Below are 22,684 nucleotides of genomic sequence, written 5' to 3'. Positions count from 1 at the left end.
AAGTGAAGGTTATTACTCTAAAAGGTGTGTTAGAGTAGATATTGCGTTTCACTCCGTGGGGTTGGAATCCATTTATTGCATGTGCGCTATTCCATGGTAACCAGTTCAAGTAGCTGCATAAAGAATGCAGATGCAGTAAAGATGCTCCACGGATAAACAGTCAATTATTCTGCATCAAGGGCTCTGTAGAAAGTCTGCCGAGTCTTATATACAAATACTCTCTCTTATATTCTCATAAATATTCTCATATTTGTCAAGCTTATTAAACATCCTTAGCATGCAGCAGCTTGACGCAAACAGATGAATGCTTACATACCATTGGTCACCAGTTTACCTAATGTCAGATGTGTGATGAATTTAATCACTTCCAATCTAACCCTTTTAATTAATGTTGTGTTCCCATTTCAAGTACCTTACAAATGTATTGCATCATTATATTTTATATATACCTATTAATTTCATTAATTCATTTATTTTTATTTATTCCAACACTGATCCAGCTCCTGATTGTTCGGTTTTATTGGTTATATACATCTTTCTGATACTGATACTTATGTGAAGCAACTTTTTTTTTGCAACTCCATTGCAACTATCTACCAACACCATAGCTCCCATCTAACAGACACCTGGCAACACCAGGGTTACCATAGCAACAATCCACCTACCAGTACCAAAGCAGGCACCTGGTATACCAAAGCAACCACTGAGCAATGCTATAGTACCCACCTAACAGACAATTAGTAACACTATAGCATTCACCTGGTATGCCCTAGGAAACACCTACCAATCACCCTCTTGACCAAAAAATAACAGCCTAGCAACTAACTGGAAGTGGTGAGCACAAGAAACTTTATCTGAGTTTAGGAGATTCATATTTCTTCATTTTCATATAAATGATATAAAATTTACTGATCATAAAAATGAGGCTCAGCCAAAAAAAAAAAAAAAAAAAAAAAAAAAGAATCTTTTCAAATATTTTAAATATCTCACTAAGGACGTTTAGCTTACAGTAGACAGGGTTCCTGACTGATTTAGCTTCAAAACCCTAACACAAGCAACAACATTTAACTTGTTTAATGAATGCGGTTAACAACTCCTACCCAAGCTATGAATAATTCCTTAATTAAATTAATACATACTAAGTAAAGTATGGAAAGTAAAGCATGTGTAATAGTACAAGCAATGCCATGACTTTAAGTCTAGATAATTACTTTTTTAAAGACAAAGACAGGCAGTCATCATTTGTCTTGTGCACAGATAGAAGACACCTTTAACCTACATACTAGTGAGCACATAAACCCCCAGGAGTCAACATCCAAAACACCCTACAGTTTGTTATATATATATTCGACTTTGTCAAAATGTCTTTAAAAAAGTAATTATCTAGACAGGCCACTGCTTGTACTTTTATACATGCTTTACTTTACATAATTTACATAATTTAGTATGTATTAATTTAATTAATTATATATATATGCACATCTTCACAACACTAGTATTCACGTGGTATTTGAAAGTACCAAATTGTGAGAAAACAATGGTGGGGGAAAATCAACAAAGGAAATATTAATGTTTAAAATTCTAAAATTTCTAATAAAAAATAATTATAAAATGAAAAATGTTAGCCTGTACCAAACTGGGAGAAAATGGAAAAAATAGACCCCCCCACTTTAAATAAATAAATAATATATTATATTGTAAACATTTTAATATTTTGTTGATTTGTTCCCTTTTATCTTACAATTTGGTATTTTTAAATACAGCATGAATTCTAGTGCTCTGAAGATGCAGGAGAACTCAGCATTTCACATTTTACAAACAGTATTCCATTTTTTATCACGTTTCATCAGAGCACACTTTAGTTGGATTTAAACGGTCAGACAGAGCTCATTTGTAGTACTAACAGCTGGTTTGTAGAACAGAGTTTCAGCATGCAAAGTTTGCTTCATTCCTGATTTTGTCAGTTGTCTTAACAACTGCTTGGCAAATGGGGTTATATGCATGGTCATGAACAGAATTGGAAATGCAGCAGGAGTTGCGTTCACAGAGACACACAGACACACAGATTTCCGCTGTAAAAGTACGAGAACCGCCCAATCGCACTGAAAGCTGTTCTAAGGAAGCAAGCCGCAATGTTGGCCAACAAAACTTTGTGTTTGTGTTTGTAGTCTGGCTGTCCTGTGGGAGCCCTGCACAATAACAATCCGGGGACAAAATGAATAAGGGGAATCAATAAAAATGCACTTTGGCTGGCAGTTTTCAATGCCAATAAAGGCAGCGGACGGAGGAGCGGCAGCATTATGTTGTCAGGCACAGGGTTTGATTGACAAATAATGGCCCTGAGTCTCGCAGGCAGAGAGGTAATGGACAGGTGTCTCACAGGTTTGGGGCGAGAGGGAATAATTATGGCCCGCCGCCTGAGGTAAAGCCACAGCACTGGGAGTTTGTTAGCAGGGAAGAGGGGAAGGAGGTAGGGGAGTAGAGGAGGAGCCAAGAGAGCAGGAGAGCAAGAGAGAGCAAGAGCGAGAGGGAGAGAAAATGGAGGAGATATTTACGAGGAAAGAGCTATGAGACCTGCTGAAGTGAGACCCCAGAGGATCCGTAGCGCTCCTCATGGCCCCCACCCGTCCGGGCTCATGTGAGATCGGCACTGATTTGCTGGGAAATGCACAGGCTCCGGCGGCCATTACATGTTAATCGAGAGGCAGAGCGAAGGTGTGAGAGACAAAACCACCGCAGGGGCCCCGGGGCCCCCAGGCTGCCTCCAACCAACCCGCAGCACACATACTCCTACACACTCCACTGAAAAAATCAGGACGACGACATGGACAGCATTTTAAGCAAGCTAACAGCATGTAAAATCTTACATATCGTTGCAGACCCGACAAAAGAAAACGTCATAGCTCCCATAAAGTGAAGGACAAGGAAAAGGTCAGTAACTTAAATTATCTTAGTTTTTGAGATACTAGTTCATTAAAACTGAATAAACAATCATATACTCTAGAACAGATGATGTTCATTCATAAACACACATAATAAACAATCCAATACACAAGCATAGAAGAGACTTGCCAACCAACAGGCTTAATGTACCATGTTTGTGGCCTAAACAGTAGGGCAGAAAACTTTACTCCATTAACAGCCTCAATAAGCCTTAAATATGTGATATCAGCTCATAAGTAATGTCAATAAACACTCCTAAAGCAAAGTATATAAGATACTAGCCAATAAACAGCCTTATTCAACTATCCTACACAGAAGAATGGAAGATTTTAGTCCAAAATAAACATGCATAATAAACACTACACTACAATACACAATAATAATCCATACACATTCTCAGTAATCATTTTATGCACTAGAATACAAGATATTTATCCATACACTACAATAAACACTTCTATACACAAGAATAAGAGATATGTGCCCATGAACAGCCCTAATAAACACTCATATACACTTAAATAGGGGACTTAAGTCCATAAGCTGCCTTAATAAATGCTGATAAAGTTCTAATGACCATAGATGGCCTAACTGTCTCTGGGTGGATGGACCTTCCTCTCCCCCATCACTTGGCACAATGCTAGAGCCAGCATGCTAGCAGACATCACATCCAGCTGGCCAGTAATGCTGCATTAGCGGCAGTTTGAAAGTGGGATTTTCTGTGTCTGTAAGACTCGGCACTTGCTAGCCATTATCATCCAGTTTCAGAGCAGCATTTATTGTCTTAAGCCATTTGCTAAAAGGTCTGTAGTTTGTTTATGTTTTGATGCAAACTGATGAGCATTTCTGACTAAAATGGGATGTTCATCCATACATCTGAAGTGACTGAAGTGAGGTTTCAGTCTGTCTGATAACATATTTGACTGTGCTAATATGCATCAAAGCATCTTTGTCGATTGTAAATTCATATCTAAAGTATCATGTCATTAAAATCCAAAAAAAATGATATTAATAACAAACATAAGAGCTCACAATACAGAACTCCCTCCTGTGAGTTACTGCATAAGAATGTGTCCAATACAACGTGTTACGGGCCTTAAAAATCCCTGACCTGAAACAACATTCCCCTCATTTACCTCACTTGTGATGTTCCCCGGCTAGTCACGCTCTAGCTGTGTCTGATGTAATGTGGTTCAGAATCCTGTAGGCGTGTGTATTTGGGGAATTAGTGGCAGGTAGCTCAGACCCCCACGAGTGTGTGAAACACGGGTTCAGATCAAAGCCTGAGCTGGATGACTGAAAGCCGATCTGGAGGTTTTAGAGCTCATTACCAACGTCATTAGCCCGGTCTGGGAATTAGCTACCTGAGAATTATCACAGAGCCTCGCGTTACAACGGCCAGGAAAATTCTCGCTCCAATCGGCTCTTCCTTACGAAGTACTGAACGCTTATTTAAAAAAGAATCCTCTTACCTTCTCTCCACACCTGCAGAATCATTTGCATATTTCACATTTAGCGCTTTCAGTTAGCACACACTCTGTACTCAGAGAAATATGAAAAGGAACAGTAGGGGCTTCTTGTGCGAGCTATACATTATGCATCAATTTGAGTCAAAGTTGAGTAGTCCAGGTACTATTATCAGGAGATATAAGCCGATTAGCTGATTCTGTCCCTGGTGACGCCATAGGCATTTTTGTCCCAGACTCCCAGAGAGCACAATTGGCTTTGCTCTAGGATGGGTCGGTTGGCCCTCTACTTCATCACTTAGCATGATGCTAGCCTGTAAAGGTTTAACAAAACTGGAGTAAATGTCCTAACCCAAGTGTGTTCAGCTGTCTAGGGGTATGTGACTAAGAGGATGTACATCCTCCCAGTGCTCTTAGCACCATGTACCTTTAATAATGGAAGTGCTACAAAGGGTTCTTTGAGCAAAGCCATAGAAGAACTACTTTTGGATGTGTGTACAACATGGTTATTCACAGAACCAAAAGCAGTTCTTCTAGGGCTTTGCTCAAAGACCTCTTTGTAGTACCTTTATTTTTAAGAGTGTGTAATAGTGGGATTCCCAGCTAGTGGGTGAAAATGGGATATAGTGGTTTTTAGCCCTATTCAGACAGGATACGTTTTACATCGGGAGGTGGGGTGATATTATTAGCAGAGTTTCTCCATGATCCATGATTTTCGGCCCGTCTAAATGCGCCATGTCATTGATTTTTATGGACTGCACGCTCCTGCCTTGGTAAAGATTCTGCCACCTTTCACCCTTTTCTAAAAGGTTCCCTAAAAATAACCTCAGATTATATGGAGAAGCTGATTATCACAGCTTTTATCAATTATGGAGGCCATTCATGGTACAGATGTCCTATGCTAGTCAAGTCCGTAGCAAACCCTAGGTGTTGTACGGCGTACAACGTACAAATCCAGAAGACGAGCCAAAGACTTCTCAGAGGTGTGGCGCTTATTTGGAGCATAGCCTACAGCATACCCACATGTTATTATTATGTAACTACTAATTTCCACACTAAAATTTCATTAGTGGGTTATAAGATTGGTCATCATCACGTTTTCGGGAGGTGACGGCAGCACGTAAATTGAGAAGCCATTCCCATCTCAGTCATTTATGCCGAGATTAAGAAAAAAATTACATTACTCCGCCTCCCTGTGTAAAACTAATCTCATCTGAATAGGGCATTTCTATGAGAATTTTGTCAGAAATGCATTGAAAACAGCTAGAACATGTTTACTTTTAAGACTGCCTGTACAGTTTACAGGTTTCCAAGACAGAACACATTGTATGAAACTAGTTCATGTCACAGACGTGGTCAAGAACCTGGATGTCAACTTCCATAGAAACTGAGTTGATGCAAACAAGCCCCCCCCCTTAGCGCCTCTCCAACTGACCAAGGACACACTCAACCCAAAGGTCAGAACTATAGAAATCCATCCAGTTTAAAGCTCTATTGACAGGCGAAGGTTGAGGTGGACTGACTCCCATTAGAAAAGTTTCTACTTGCATCACATCACAGTCGGACAGAGTTCATATATATAAAGATTCCTCCCGAACAGCTCTGTAACTATTTATGTAGTACATGAACAGATTTCGCAAACGGACTGAAGAAACCTGCACACTAACAGATGCTTTCCTGGGAGGTGAGCAGTGCAGGATGTGTTCTGCTAAAAGGAGTAAACACTTCATTCACAGATGCACAAGCAATAGTAATAAAAGTCAACCTAATTAACAGTTTGGAGACCGTTCTGCACAACACACAGGTGCACTAAGTTTTTCCTCAACTCCATCAGACACCACTGCACTGTATACACAGCTTTTCTGCTTATGCAGCATTGTACATTTTATTGTATTGTAGATTAATACATTTCTATCTATCTATTTGTCCATTTGTTGTTGTGATGTAGGCACCCAGCCCTGCACATGTTAGTGCCTTACCTGCTCCCAACAAAGCTGATCCACCTAATCAGCTCATTAACAGGCCCTTTCAGAGATGCAGGGGCTGTGCTGGGCCGGGTGCCTCCAGGTCAAGAGTCAAAAAATATCTTCTATTGTAATGTTTAATAGTATATACTGATATTGTTCATGGAGTCCCTCTCCTTTTCTGGTGTGTAGGAGTGTGTAATAGAGTTGTGTCCTATCTACAGTTCTAGTGTATATAGGAGTGTTAATTGAGGTTGTTCCTGGTCTAATATCACTTGTTGAAGTGTACAGAGGTGTAGATTCATATTCGAGACTAATATTGTGGTACAGTATATAAAAAAACATACTGTAAACATACTGCACTAATACCTTTACTGAGATTGATTATAGCATATATATATATACATATGGGTGTTATCTTAGTGTATAGAACTCTCTCTTTTTCAGATTGTGCTGAATCTAAAGAGATGGAGCTTGAATGCTTTATGTTCCTACAAATGATGCAAAGAGCATTTTTATCTGTAAAAGCAGAGAGGCCTTAGTATAGCATTAATTAAGGTTGACCAGCTGCGCATTTAATTGTAAACAGTGTAATTAATCTGGTTTAATAGGATGGATGGAGTGCAGCACATTTTGAATACAAATATGGGCCAAAATTTGAAGAGTAGTTTTTAAGAATCTGACGCTACTGATGTATTTTGTCTGCGGTCACATACATTGCAATAAATCCAGTGTATCGTAAAAATGACTTTAAATATTTTTATATACTATTTTTAACCACATCGGCCACCCCTAGCATTAATGGAATGGAAAAAAAAAAAAAAAAAAAAAAAAAGTCAAATATACACGATTCACACTTACCACAGATGCAGTTGATCAGCCAAGACATGTTTGGTATCTAACCTGTGCTTGTTTAGTTTAGAACTGGAGATGCTAGGCTAATGTTATAGATACACATGGAAATGTATATGGCAAATCTTTGTAGTTTTGTAGTTATACATGTAGTTAATTCTCAGCCTCATAACTGCTGTTAAGCTATGCAGAGAAGTTTAGTTTGGTTTATGTAGACTAAAATAAGTCATATTTATTGAAGTTGCAAAAAATAAATGAAGATCAAAGCAGGTGGACTGACATTTTTGGGTGTGTATTTGCAGAGATGAGCTTGTTTGTTGTTTGTTAGCAATGCTAGCTTAGCATCCTCCATTCTAAACTACAAAAGCACACATCAGATTTCAAGGTAAATTTCTGAGAATAATAAGGTTCATTTTCAATTTTTGCCAAACTATTTCTTTAACTGGACTGTCTTCCCAATAATATATACTTTTTCACCCATGACCTGATTTTAATACCCCACATCACTGTGCCATGGCCATGTGAGAGCTGCTGTCAACTGTGTTATTATTCCCTAATATGAGATACACACACAGGCTCTCAAAAGCCAATTAAATCACAAATTGAAAACGACTACTGTATATTGATTGTTATGCTCAAGCAGCACAATTTCCCCTGATAAGTAATTATCTGCATTACACGTTATTTTCTGTGATTAGGCCTGTAGGATATGTTAGGTGCTCTATGATACTGCGAGAGCTGACACAAGCGTGAGTTCAGTGTAAGTTCAGTGATTAGATCTCATTAAACCTTGTTAATAACCTCTAGCGTTATCTTGTAGTGTACATCGCAGATGTCATGCAGTATGGCAGCCTTGGTTACTTCTTAACAGACTTTCTAAGCAAGCTAAATTAAAAGTCTCTTTCTTACAGGAGCGATGCAGTATTCAGAATCAGTGCCGGGGCGGTAGGTATTAGATTTATTTACACACCATCTGCTCTTCATATTTGGTAAACATTTTATGATGATTGCACCAACAGAAATGTTCCAAAATCAATGGGAATAAAGTCTCAAGATGTAAATGTTTTTTTTTTTTAAAGTTAGGAGTGTTTTTGGCCTTCTGCTGTGCATTTGCTATTTCATATTTAGTTCTATTTGGACAGCAATGATATGTACAAAACGTAAAGCACTGAAAAACTGTAATACAATGGTTCTTTAGTTGAGATAATGGTTCTTTAAAGACACTTGACAGCTCAAGAAAAGATTTGCTTAGAATCAAGAATACTTAAATGGTAATTTTTCTGATTAAGGCATATCCAAGGCAAGCCTATGGTAGGTGGTCCCATACAAGAGACCTTTAAAATGGCTCCATATAGCACCAAAAAGGGTTCCAAAGACTCTTTCTTTCAGTACAATATTGAAGCTTTTTTGCTTAGAGTGTTTTTGAAAAAAAATTAGCGTTTGGTATGTTTGGTCAAGTGTGAAAGCTGTTTTCAAGCCTGGGAGCAGTCCAGAGCAGTAATGTCTGGTCCTCCTGAAATCGGTGGTCGAGGGTTGGCATCAAGAGGTCTTTGGTGCTATGTGTTGGGCTGCATGATTGGTTAATTTTTTCACATAACTGCTTCGACTTATCGCTTGCATTGCTAAAAACATTCTCCTGCGAGAATACCTGCTTGTTTGCAGGTGTTGCTGCACTGTGAAATGCCATGACTGCAGAAATGTGCTGTTCTTCGCCACCTGAATGTTTGGGTCAAAGAAAAATCTATAAACGGATAACCTAGGTCCTACTATTTTGTATAAAATGCATGCAGAAAATAAATTTGCGCAATCGATTCATGGTTCGTATGGAATTCTTTTGTGTGAAAGCAAACTAGGTATAATGAGCCCTTCCCCCAAATGAGCCCAGAATTCCGGACGAGTTTAAAAATGTCCTTAGATTCGTAAGTAATCTTCAAACAGGATTTACCCCCCAATGCAAAAATGTCCCACATTAGTTCAATTCATCTCCTAAATGATAAGTTTACATAATAAGGAGGAACCTTCTTAACTCAATGGTAGTCAATGTAAAACATTTTTATTCCAGTTAATTTTGGAGCATTTATATTGGTCCAATCATCATGACATTTTAAAACCATGTAACCATGTAAAAACTGTAGGATTCAACTTTATCAAAAAGCAAAACAGCTAAAACAGAGATACGTGTTTTTTGTGTGACTGCGACGATGTGAGCAATCCAGCAGATTGATAAATATTGTTACATTAACTTCTATTATGAGCTCCCATTTTGGAGATACAAGGTTTTGTAGGACTCTGACCCACGGCCATACCTAAACTACTTCAGAAATTGCTTCTGCATTCGGTAACTGCGAGCGGTCCGTGCCTCTCTGAAGGTTAAGGAATTCTTTGGTGCTCGAGGCTTTACATCCGCCACCTGCAGGCCGGCGGCCAAAGGTGCAGCCTCCTGTCACCACGCTGCTTAGCAACAGATGGAGAAGGGAAAGGTTGGCTCTGAGGTGTGAAGGTTTTTCCATCAGCTAAAAATGGCACACATAACACAGCAGGAGAGGGAGACAATGGAGACAAAGGAGACAAACACAGGAGACAACAGGCCACAAATAGTGAAAGTGCAATATTTAGATATTCTAAGGCACCTTGATTAATAGCTGTAGTATTACACACCCAATAGAAATGAATAAGTAAAACTCTTCTACCACTGGAAAGTTGGTAAAATGTTAACAAGCAAATGGAACAAAATGATGCTTATTTAGTGGTGTCCTAATATGCCTGATTGAAAGAAGTGTGCGAGCACAAGCATTCATCAATGGGTCAATTTTACAAACACTTAACTCCCCCTCTCGCGCCACACTTACAATGGGTGCATTTAGTGACATTTGCATATTTGTGATTATTACTCTTCTTGTTAACGTCATTTGGGATTGATGGTAAATGTCCTCAGTGGTTTCCACGACCACACCACCAACCCCTATGGTCCCAAGTTGTTTACTGGCCTCCACTTTTCATTGCAGGTGGATGTCCATGCAAGGGTAATGAGGATGGACAATACCAGGGTTGGTCATATCTTCAGCCTGCCAGAGTTTGGAGGAGACTCATGTTCCTTCAGCTTCAGCTTTTCACCTCCAGATCCGGAAAAGGAGCTTCAGAGTGAAATCTCTCTGGCGTGTGTTATTTAATTGTTAATGCTGAGTGTAAGATGATGTTCTGTGTGTTCCATGGCTGCTCCCTCTGCTTGTTAACACAAATCCCACAGCGACATCTCACACACTGAATGTGATTTAGAGTTACAGCTGGGGTCAGGTGATCTCTATAGGGTTTTCTCGGGTGCGAACCAAAACGTAGACGGTTTCCTCTAGAGCTCTGTTCGCAACCAGCCTGCATAATTCTGCAGCCGGGAACATTAATGGGATCAGATGTTCTAATTCCCCTCATCCCAGTATTTCCGGTGGATCTTGAGAGGGTGTTAAAGCGATAATACTAGTAAACTAGTATTCACCCTTAGCACTTCTTGTTTAACCCTTTAATAAGGTTCTCTTGGTGGAATCGGTCATGACAGGTCCCTGAATAGTAAAGGGAGGCTGCCCAGCTTGTTTCTGATCCATGTTCTTTAGGGAACCATGTTCAAAATACACTTCTATGAAGGCTTTCCCTCATCATCAGCCATGTCACCTTTGTAGAACATTTCCAATCACATTCAGTGACTTATTTACTGTTAACAAACATGGCTTAAACCTTTTTATTTATCAGGTTCTTCTTTGAATTTTCCATTCCACCCCTAAATGACTAAAAACATTAAATTTAGAAACATAAACATAAACATAATGAAAACATTAATTGAGAGTGGAATTTGTATGATATTTATGACTTATAAAATATTTTAAAACACCAGCAGTATAGGATACATAACCTATACTACTGCATGTACTGCCTGCTGATCCCCCACAGCGTTCAGCAGATGACGTACGGCAGAGTTGCTATGTAACGCTCACACTCTAGATCTGCTGCTGCACTCAGGCTAAAAGAAGTCATTGGCACATGCAAATGAGGAGAAGAACCATAGTACCAGATTTTACATAAACAGCAAATCCTCACAAAAAACTGGTAATCCTTGTTTATGAATGAGCCAACATGTCACAGCAACACTATCTTCTTCTGCCCTTCGCAGCCTGAATGAAGCCTGAACCTGGCTTATTATCAGATGTTCAATGACATGCAGTGAAGCCTGGTCACTACTAAGTTAAAACCTAGATGAATTGTTAAACCTTTAACAGTTACACTAAGAAATAAATTTGCAAAAAATGTATTTTAAAAAAGTTGTTAAATAGTGTTCAGCTTTTCAGTTGTTTTTTAGATTAACCATTCAGGAAGCAGACGCGCAACCAGCTGGTTGACTTGCCCAGTTAGTGTAACTTCTCCTGTTCTAGGCATGAACATTCCATTTTGAAAAAAAGGTTGACTGTGTGACTGCAGTTAGGAAATAAGCCTGTTAAAAGGTTGAGAAGCCCAGGTTAATTTGTGAATTCCAGCCTCAGACAAGCTTTCTGAATTTACACATACAGAATAGACAGTATAACATAACACTGTGTGTTTGGAGCTGACAGTGAAATCCTAATCCTAGGACAAGAAAACATGTGGCTATCCATTACCACTGGAAATGTGTATGGGGGGGAAATGTGTACAAATGTATTTATCAAGTTTATTTTTCTCCAGGAAACACACACACACACACACACACACACACACACACACACACACACACACACGATGATGTTTTCCTGGTATTGCAGCAGTTTTTCCCAAGAGAACTGAAGAAGGGCAAAGCTAGTGAGCTAAATGAGACTGAAGCTAACAGTGGGGTTCACATATGTTACAGCACTTTAAGTAAAATATGTGATTGTGTGTGACGTATGTGTGTGTGCCTGTGTGTGTGTAATCTAAAGGTTAATTGGCCTCCTACAATTCTTTTCCTCTTCATTTGGAAATAATTAGTTCTCCTCCTAATTTATAGTTCTCCTAATTAAATGACCCAGTATTGAACAAACTGTGAAAACACTTGCACACACACACACACACACACACACACACACACACAAAATTAAACAAATTAAGAACAGTCATCATTTACTAAATTTGATCTTGAGCTCCAATTATCTTTAAAATTTCTTCTTCATTTTCTTGCAGTCAGTCCTTTCGACTCAGCAGTGTTGAGAGAGCAGTATGAAATATTGTTGTGTGTATAGTTTTGTGTTGCAGCAAAAAAAGAACAGCTCCAACACTGTTACATTCAAACATACGGCAGCCCTGAATGATAGCTGAGGCATTACCGCGAACTGAACCTGAGATCTTACATTACTGCACTGCTTAGGAGTCTTGTTATTGCAATAATAATAATAATAATAATAATAATAATAATAATAATGCTGAATATCTGATGGTAGGTGAATTGGTTGTGCTATTTCTTCTTATACCAGGATCAGACAACACTAATTCCGCCCCATTTTGACATACTTTTGTTGGAGCAAACACATTTCCAGCATCCAGCCTGAATGAGCATTCTGAGCAAAGAGCAGGGCATGTAGTGTGACATATTTGAAGATGTGACGTGATGTCTGGAATGTCACACAACACCTAGAAAAAAAAGTCTAGCATGTCAGAACGTTTAGTATTTTTCTGTCTAGTCTGACATGTCCTATGACATGATGTTGACCAATAGGGGGACAGAGTGCTCTCTCATATGTAAACATGGCGTAGAGAAAGTGAAAATGCCTGCTGATGCAGCAAGGATGTGGATAACATTGAACATTTGTGAGATTATGGCCATGTTACTCTATGAAGGTCTTTTTGAAGAGTAGACAGCCCATAAAGTCCCCCCCCCCCCCCCCATTCTGAACATAAAACTGCCAGCATCACACACAGCACTGTGGCCATGACTGACAGTTTCTTCACCCTCCTCATTGGCGACCCATGAACTCTGCCGATCAAGACATGGCAGAAATATATGGCAGGATGACTGCCTAATCTGCCCTAGTGAACACTGGAAAAGGCAAAAATATAGTGTAATCTGAGGCTGACTTAGGTGTGAGTGTGTAGGCGAATGGGTGGGTGGGGTGCCTTGCATTGGACTGGTGCCCTGTCCAGATGGTATTCTTGTAGCCTTGACCAGCATACAATGGACAAGAAGATTAATAAATGAATAATTATAGATATTATTAATTATTATTATTATTATTATTATTATTATTATTAATTATCATTATTATTATTGTATGCATGTAATAATTAATATTCATTTAAAATATTAAATATGTTAAATATTTTTATATAAAAATTGTATTCATATTATGTGGCCATTTAAAATTTAATTGCATATCATAATATATGCATATCATACGAATGTAATGATTAATGAAGTAAACATTTTAAATATTTCTATTTTACTGTTATTTATTCTTTGTCATTAGCTTCATTAACACACATTAAATTAAGCCCTAATTTCATAAAAAAGAAAATATGGTTTTGAAATATGCTAAGACAAATATATATGCGCAAAATTCACCAAGGGAGCTTCTTACCCTCAAGGGTATAATCTCTGCAAGATTTTCTTCTGACCAAACCTTACTGCTGTTCCCTGATAGTTCCCCTAGATGTTTAATACTTTGCATCTTTATTCTATACATGCTAAACTTAAGGGAAGGCAAAGATGTGATTTACCTTCACAGTAAATGGGTGTTGTTCTTATAGGTCGCACACCCCTCAAGCTCCTCCATTTTTCTGAAGGTGACCAGTGACTGTTATTAAAATCTGCAGCTGCTGCAGTGGGATCATTAACAGAAGAATGATTTCCTCAACTTAACACTTATTAACTTCCTGATCTGACCAGTCTGGCTCAGAGATCCAGCAGCAAGTTCTTTAGATTTATTCACACAGCTCAGAGCTGCCCGAAACAGTTAGAAATTTAGTGTCTGCACTTGTTAAGACCCTGTTATAAAGACAAATTGACACCTGACCAGACTCTGTTTAGCAGTGGGCTTGGACAGTGATTGATTAGGGATGATCTAAATTCTCAAAATAGACAGCTACATATTTTTTCTGTGTTTTCCATCATTTGGACGAGTGGCAGTGATGACCAAAGCTGAAAGTGTGACTCGGTAATACATCATCCTACTGAGATTCTTGTTAAAAATAATTACAACTGATGAACTGATGAATTTCAAACGAGGAAGAGTGAATTGAAGGTGTCAATTCCATTTTTTATATAAAACAGTTTGAATTCACTCTTTCTGGGATGGCACAAAAACCAACACAGCAGTTTAGCCCCACCCACTTACTCTGAAGTTATAAGAAACTCCCTTTTGAATATGGCACAATAACGGAAGGCTGATCATAAAAAAGGAATTTAAAATTCTGCAAGGTTCATAAGTACTTGGACAGTGACTTTTTTTGTGTGATTCTGAATCTGTACATCACCACAAAGGACCTAAAATGAAGCAATCAATATGTAATTGAAGTTTGAAGACTTTCAGCATTAATTCAGGTGGCTAAACAAAAATATATTGAATTCACCATTTAGGAATTACAGCCATTTCCTACATAGTGCCTCCAGGTGTGGCTTGTTACCTCATTATTTCTTGACAATTTAAGGACAAAGTTGGTTCCAAGTGACCACGGACGACAACTAAAGTAGATAAAAAATAACTAATTCCTAAATAATTTATGCATTGTTTTGGTTAAACTGCTTGAATTAAGGCTGAATGTTGAAATCCATTACAGGGCTGAACAGAAGCAGAAATACAAAATTTAAGTCACTGTCCTAATAATTATAGGCCTGACTACCAGCCTGTTTAAATCTAAGAAAAAGAGGTCAAATTGGTCATATAACGATGATCTGCGACTTATTTTGGTACATAAAACCATACATGATTTCAAAGTAGACCTCAGTGATGTCCTGATCAATATGCATTTGTGTAACACTGGATAGACAGAAATTACTGAATAGACAGCAAATTACGGATGGTGCAAAAAGTCAAACTCTATGCTGCAGGTGGAAGCATGGAGTAGAAGGAAGCATGGCGTGTTGTGTTGTGTTTTGTTTGGTTGTGTTAGCGCAGATCAGGTCATGCTAGCGATTAGAGCTAAAAAGACAGCAGAGTGGAGGTTATGGGGATTTGCTTTAGACTCTCAGAGGCATAGCCCCAGGCCCTACACACCCCACAGCAACCTTACACACACACACACACACACACACACACACACACACACACACACACACACACACACACACCCCAAAAGGAACAGAAAAACATCTTGAATTCACATGCCACACAGTATAGAAACACACCCATACACAAACACAGTTCATATAAAAAGTCATAACAAGAACAATATTAATACAAAAGCAATCTCCCATACAATAGCATCTGTAAGAATGGTGGCTTCAGAGCTCTACGGTTGGCCATGTTGCTGTTCCCATGGAAAAAGACTTTATATATTGTATAATAACTTATATAGTAAGTTATTAAGAATATTTTATTTGATTAATTTGATTAGATTATATTATTTTCAGCACACCCTAAAAAAGTTATTTCAAGCAAGGGAGCACAACTTCAGCTAACATAGGATTCCACCTCCTCTAGATAGAACATATACTTGTTAGCTTTATGGCAAAATGTAGCGCTCAGTCCGCCAGTAGGAGAAAATGCTTATTCTAGGCAAACAAGAGTCGGTCCTTGTGCATGTGTGTTTCAACAGTGTGTGTTAGACGGTTCGGCAAAAACCTACACATTCAGAAGGTTAGAACAGTTAGAACGGATTTTTTGTGTTTGTTAAGCGTCTTTTTCTAAGCATAATGAGAGCAATCCAGATGCTGTCTAAATACTGTGGTGTGTTCCAACACTGCTTTTATAAGATAAGATAAGATAAGATAGATAATAATAATAAAATATAATAATAATAATAAAAAGATAGTCCTTTATTAGTCCCGCAGTGGGGAAATTCTCAGTGTAACAGCAGAAAGGGATAGGAAGACACTCAGTTACAAAAATTTAGATAAATAATTTACACTATATACACAATATAAATAAGAATTAAAAAAGCAATAACAATATTATTTACAGATTAGAAAAAGCTCAGAAGTGAGCAGGAGCTGCTGCAACAGGCTGCCACCTCCGCGGCGCCATCTTGAAAAAAAAAAAAGGTCAGGTCTTTACTGTAGGCAGGTCAGACAAAATTCATGTTCATGAACTGTTTTAGCTTTTAAATTGTCTCTTCACCTTTAAAAACATTTAATTTAATAACATTTAATTTGCCAATGCTGTTTAATTTGCCATTTATTTTAATTAATTTACATGTCAGCAATTCTTTTTTATTATTTTTTTTATTGGCTCTATTATTTTTCTGTTGAAACAAATCAGTAGCAATGCTCACTTAGAAACCACAGTGCATCCAACAATAAGGGAGGCATTGTGCTTCTTTATAACATTAATGGAACACAGTAGCACACATAACTTCAGTTCTACATGCATTTTTCACACGCTGTCTTCTGAATGGATGTACCTGTAACAGACATCAGACTACTGATAACCAATACACATCAGGTGTTTACGAATATGTTGTTTGTGTTGTTTTTTTACAAATGCATTTTCTCAGACTACTATCAGACTAGCGCTTTGCTGTTTTTGCTCCCAGCACATAAAAAGATGGTGTATGTACAACAAAATGAACCACAAGAGTGAATCTGAGTCAATGAGGTAAATGAAGTACACATAAAGCAAGCTTCCAGTGTTCACAAGTACTGCAAGATACAACCACACACATTCAATCACAGCTTCTAACACTGGTGGATTTTGTACCTGGGGATATTTGAAGGGCAAGTAGATCTTAAAGTGCACTGAACATAGGCTGTGTGGAAATGAAACATTGATTTTCTTCTCTTAAAAAGCAGATCTCATGCTACCCTTACTGTTAAAATGGTAGAGGTTTTTTTTTTTTAGATTGTTGTATTAATCAGTACTCATGCTATAGAAAAACATATGATGCAATATGACATGTTTTAAAAAAAACAAAAAAAACAACAACAAAAACAAAACGAATGAAGTCTCATTATAGATTTGAGCACACGGCTGGGAGATCTGAGAATAGAGTGGGGAAAAAAAAGCTCTTAATCGTATTCCTCTGGTTGGTAGTGAACTGCAATTGAATGGAAAGTTCCTTAAAGGTGGACATCTCCACAGGGAACTTGAGGTACATGCATGTCATATAGGTTTACTGTTAATTGCAAAATGTGTGTGTCTTGACACTAGACACTTTCAAACCTTCTCCTTCTCCTCCTTTTTTTTGGAAAGTTGGGCCCCTAGTGTCCACCTCCACCTCACCCCTCTCTCTCCAACCAGCTTAGAGCTCTGGGCTATTGATGACAGGGTTGTGGGTGCTTGTGCCAGTGCTTGTGTACTCCAGTATCTGTCTCAGTGTTTAAAAGATCTGTAGTTTGCTCACAAAATATGTATAATATGCAGCAAATTCCCTGTATTAGACTGTAACCTATGAGTTTGACACTATCTGCTTCATTGGTCTGTGCTTTTTAGCGAGTTCAGCTTCTGTACAGACTGAATGCACCTCATGAAGCGTCCCAAAAATACAACAAACAATCTTTTCTATAGTTTCTTCTCTTATTTCTTCTAATATTTGATGTTTTAAGGGAGAAACAGGGTTACTGGAGTTAAATCAGAGTTTGCGAAGAGAGCCCTCTCTTTCTCCCCGTCTGTCCGTGGATGCCTGCACTTAGAGAACAACACAAGGGGAAAGGCAAGTCCAAGTCTCCCTCTCTCACTTACTGAGCAAGGTCTGTGTGTCTCTACAAGTACTCAAACCCAACAAAATGATCTTTCATTTTTTCAATCTTTCCTCACTAAATTAAGGCAGATTTCAAAGGTAAGGCTTCGATGGCCATATAAATGGAAGACCACATTCCAAAAATGATTGCCACTAAAATTCTTTTGCCCCGCAGTTGGAATACCTGTGCTCTACACTCTTAAAAAGAAAGGTTCCTAAATGGATTTTGCCTTGGACATATGGTTCCCGAAAAAAGAAACATGCTAAATAAATAGAAAACCTTTAATAGGAACAGAACCCTTCCATACTGAAAGTCTTTCAATCCTGAAGGTCATTTTAAGAACCTTCCATTTGTTTTTATGGCATTGCTCCAAAGCAGCCGTTTCAGCACCTTGTGTCCACAGGGTCATTAGCCAGTATTGACCAGGTGTGTGTGTGTGTTTGGCTTGCAGATGGGAAGCTGAAGATATGAAATGTTATGAACTTTGTCTGACTGAACTAAACAGATTCTACATTCTCTCTGAAGTTCAGCTACCCAAGGCCGTGGTTGCTTCATCAGGCCCACATGGTCCTACTTCAAGGCAAAATGTGAAGTTCTGCTGGATCTTCAAATCCAAGCTAAACTACAGCTCCCCCTCACACTGCTCTTCACAGCTCATTTACTTTCAGCCCACAAATAAGCTTCAACCGTCAGTCTTCAGAAGTTTCTTTTGTACATCATCACATCGATAAGACAGGAGATGCACAGCAAGCGGCTTGGTAGATCAAGACAAAGGAACATGTGTCCAGATGTTAAACATGGTACCTGTACCTGTACACGTTTACAGAAATTTTACAGATTCTCATAGTTGTTGCTGAATAAAAATGTAAAGAGTGAAAAGTAACAAATACAAGTATTGTATAAAGTAGCTTCCAAAATAATACTACAGCCACTCCAGTATTTCCATCCCCCGATCAAACACTATTTTTAATCAAATTAATTCTGTCATCTTATTCATCTAATTCTTCTAACACCAAGTCATATGCAATAACCCTTCATCATCAACTGGTTGAAATCAGTTCCAGAGCTATAAATACTCTTTTTTCGTACCACTTTTTATATACGGCCGGTTGAACACATTGATTTTTTTTCTATTACCTGCATATGTCAAAAAAATGTGACAATTCATAAAAGTGTTGAGGTACATGTTCCCGCAGAAGTGGGCCATGGCTTTGGACAGCACCACAGGGACTAATACCCAGATAATGAAGTGAGGCAGGCAGAGATAGTGGAGCTGAGCTGAGAATTTCACAGGGATGAGTGTGATACCTGTCATCACGTCTACTAACCCGAGAATGGAAATCCCACAGGAGTCCCCGCAGGGCAGAAATGGCCAGAAACCACAGCGGGCAGAAACGACAATAGGTAGAAACAGCCAGAAAACCACACCTGCGAGAGGCAAGGAGAAACGACAACGGGCAGAAACGGCAAATGGCAAAAACTACAATGGGCAGAAACAGCAGGTACTGACAAAAGGCAGAAACCAAAACAGGCAAAAATGATAACAAGCAGAAACAACAATGGGAATAAACTATAAGAAGTGGCAACAGTAAACAAACAGACAAACAAAAAAAATACATATAAGAAAAATGTATATCTCCAAAGAGGCAAATTTGCAGGAAAACTCATTTTTATGAGTTCTATTGAGGAAAAAGCATTTCTATTGGTTGATCCATTGGAAGCAATGTAAAGGACAATTGTCAGATTTGTAGAAATGAGGTAAAAAAAAAAAAAGAAAAACTGAGAAAATTTAGATTTTTACTTAATTACATGTGCTAAATGGACAAAGGTATTGGGACGCCTGCTCATAAAGAGTTTATCCTGCTTTTGTTAGAGTAACTGTCTCTCTACTGCCCAGGGAAGCTTTCTACTAGATTTTGGAGAACTTCTCTGAGGATCTGATTCATTTAAAATCTACAGATTTAATCTTAAATTTTAAAAAAGAAAGAATTAAAGACCATTTTTCTTTATATTAAAACAGATTTCTATCACACAATAAAAAACATTCAATCAGCCCAACTCCCTCTACTCTCAAAATAAGCCTTTTGATCTTTATAATCCATTTACGTTATAATATAACATAAATCACGTCAGTCATGCCACCAGCAACGCACACAATGTTTTTAGTCTCAGAACCCACTGGGTGACCTTAAGAAAGTGAGCAAATCCCAAATAAACACACACACACACACACACACACACACACACACACACACACACACACACACACACACACAGAAGCCTCTCAGATGCGCCGTCTCCCTGCAGGAGAAAAAGACAATAAATGCCCAGCTTTTAAATATTTAATCTGCTAAAAGCTGCCGTTTAGGGGGCAGCAGGCTCAGATGTCCAAATTAAAGGCTTCTCTTCTCGGGTTTGTTTATACGCCGCCTGTTGAGACCAATTCATTTGAGGAGGGAGAGAGAGAGGCAGAGAGTGGGGCTGGGTCGCCCCGGGCCCAGGGTGGCGCTTTCTGACCACAGTGAGATTACAGCAAGGTCAGAGCGGCACTCCGATCGGATCGAGTTCCAGAGAGGAATCCCAGCGCATCACTAATGGATTTAAAGAGAAAAGAGCAGGAGCATTCTACTCCCCACTGAGAGACAATAGGGCTAAAGAGCTTAGAGAGAAAGAGAGAGAGAGAGAGAGAGAGAGAGAGAGAGAGAGAGAGAGAGAGAGAGAGAGAGATGAGGATGAGAGAGAAAGAAAGCAGGAAAAGAAAATGGGTGAGAGAATAATAAAAGGTAGGAGAGAATTAGAGATGGGGGAAAGTCAGGTAGCGATAGAGAAGAGAGAGTGAGTAATAAAGGCAACTGGGGGAAAAAAGAGTGAAAGATAGAAAACAGGAAAAAGAGAGAGAGAAAAGAGTGTGAAATGCAAAAAAAAAAGAACAGGAGAAAGGATAAGAGAGAGAGAGAGAGAGAGAGAGAGAGAGAGACAGAGAGAGCAATAGAGAATGAAACAAGAACGAAAGCACAAAGAAATTGGGTGAGAGAGAATGGCAAAAAGAACAGAGAGAGACGAGAGAGGAGAGACTGGGTGATAGACAAAATATAAAAGAGAACGGACAGGAGGAGGACAAAGCATGAGAAATGGAGACAGAGAGAGACAGAAAGAGGAGGGAAAAATAAGTGCGAAATAAACAATCTTGGAAGAGAAAGGGAGAGAGAGGTTGAGACACTGAGTGAAAGAGAAAGAGTTTAAAGGAGGGAAGGGAACAAGAGAAAGGGTGAGATAGGTGGCGACAAGGTGAATGAGAGAGAGAAGAGGGTAAAGGGAGAGAGAGTGTGAGAGAGAGAAAGAGAGTGCATGAAAGAAAGAAAGAAACAAAATGAGTGAGAGAGAGAGAAACAAAATGAGTGTGAGAGAGAGAGCATGAAAGAAAGAAAGGAACAAAATGAGTGAGTGAGTGAGAGTGAGAGAGAGTGTGTGTGAGAGAGAATGAAAGAAAGAAAGTAAAAAAAATGAGAGAGAGAGAGAGAGAGAGAGAGAGAGAGAGAGAGAGAGAGCGCATGGAAGAAAGAAAGAAACTAAATGAGTGAGTGAGTGAGAGAGAGAGAGAGCGAGAGAGCATGAAAGAAAGAAAGGAACAAAATGAGTGAGTGAGTGAGATATATATATATATATATATATATATATATATATATATATATATATATATATATATATATATATATATAGAGAGAGAGAGAGAGAGAGAGCATGAAAGAAAGAAACAAACAAAATGAGTGAGTGTGAGAGAAAGCGAGAGAGAGAGCATGAAAGAAAGAAAGAAACAAAATGAGTGAGTGTGTGAGAGAATGAAAGAAAGAAAGTAAAAAAATGAGTGAGAGAGAGAGAGATTTTTTTATTTTTTTATTTTTAAAAACAACTTTATTTGAACATTAAAAACTGAAACATATCACCATGCAGTACAACACTGCAGGACGCTCAAAACAAAAAAAAGGCATAAAACCCTTTCGCACACTCAGCTCCAAGGGCTGGCTAAAGCCAGCTCTCCTTCCTCCACACTACACAAAATACCATTGAGGCACCATTCCACTTCAAAAACCTCCATGGTTGTCATGAGCTTATGGAAACCAAAATCAAAACGGATCCTGGACTCCACCAGAGCCAGGAACAAAGGCAAGACCTCCTGACCAGATCTGTCCTCCATTCTGTTCCTTCTAGAATTATACACATCCAGTTTTGCCTGGCCAACCAAAAAATTCAGCAACTGCCACTTAACCCGCTCCTTCTTGCAGTACCCAGCCCCAAATATGAAAATCTCAGGGGTAAAATTGACCCCACCTCTCTGAAAGATGGAACAAAGAGTATCAAAAAGGGGTTTAAGTCTATTATACATTCTAAAAAGCAATAGAAAACCGTCTCTCTGAGCCCACAGAAGACACATGCACTACTGACCTCAGGATTGATAATAGAGACGAAGGCATTAACAGCCAACACACCATGTAGAATTCGCCACTGGAGATCCCCAGTCCTTTTTGTCAGAGGGGGCTTATACAGCACCCTCCACACTGGACGTTTGTCCAAACCCAGCCCAAACTTGCTCCTCCACACAGTGTCCGGCCTTCCATTGAGCACTGACTTATTTAAAA

The sequence above is a fragment of the Salminus brasiliensis genome, chromosome 7 (assembly GCF_030463535.1).
Source record: "Salminus brasiliensis chromosome 7, fSalBra1.hap2, whole genome shotgun sequence".
Taxonomy (NCBI): Eukaryota; Metazoa; Chordata; class Actinopteri; order Characiformes; family Bryconidae; genus Salminus; species Salminus brasiliensis.
The sequence above is the reverse complement of the archived record's forward strand: the minus strand, read 5'-3'. Positions refer to the sequence as shown.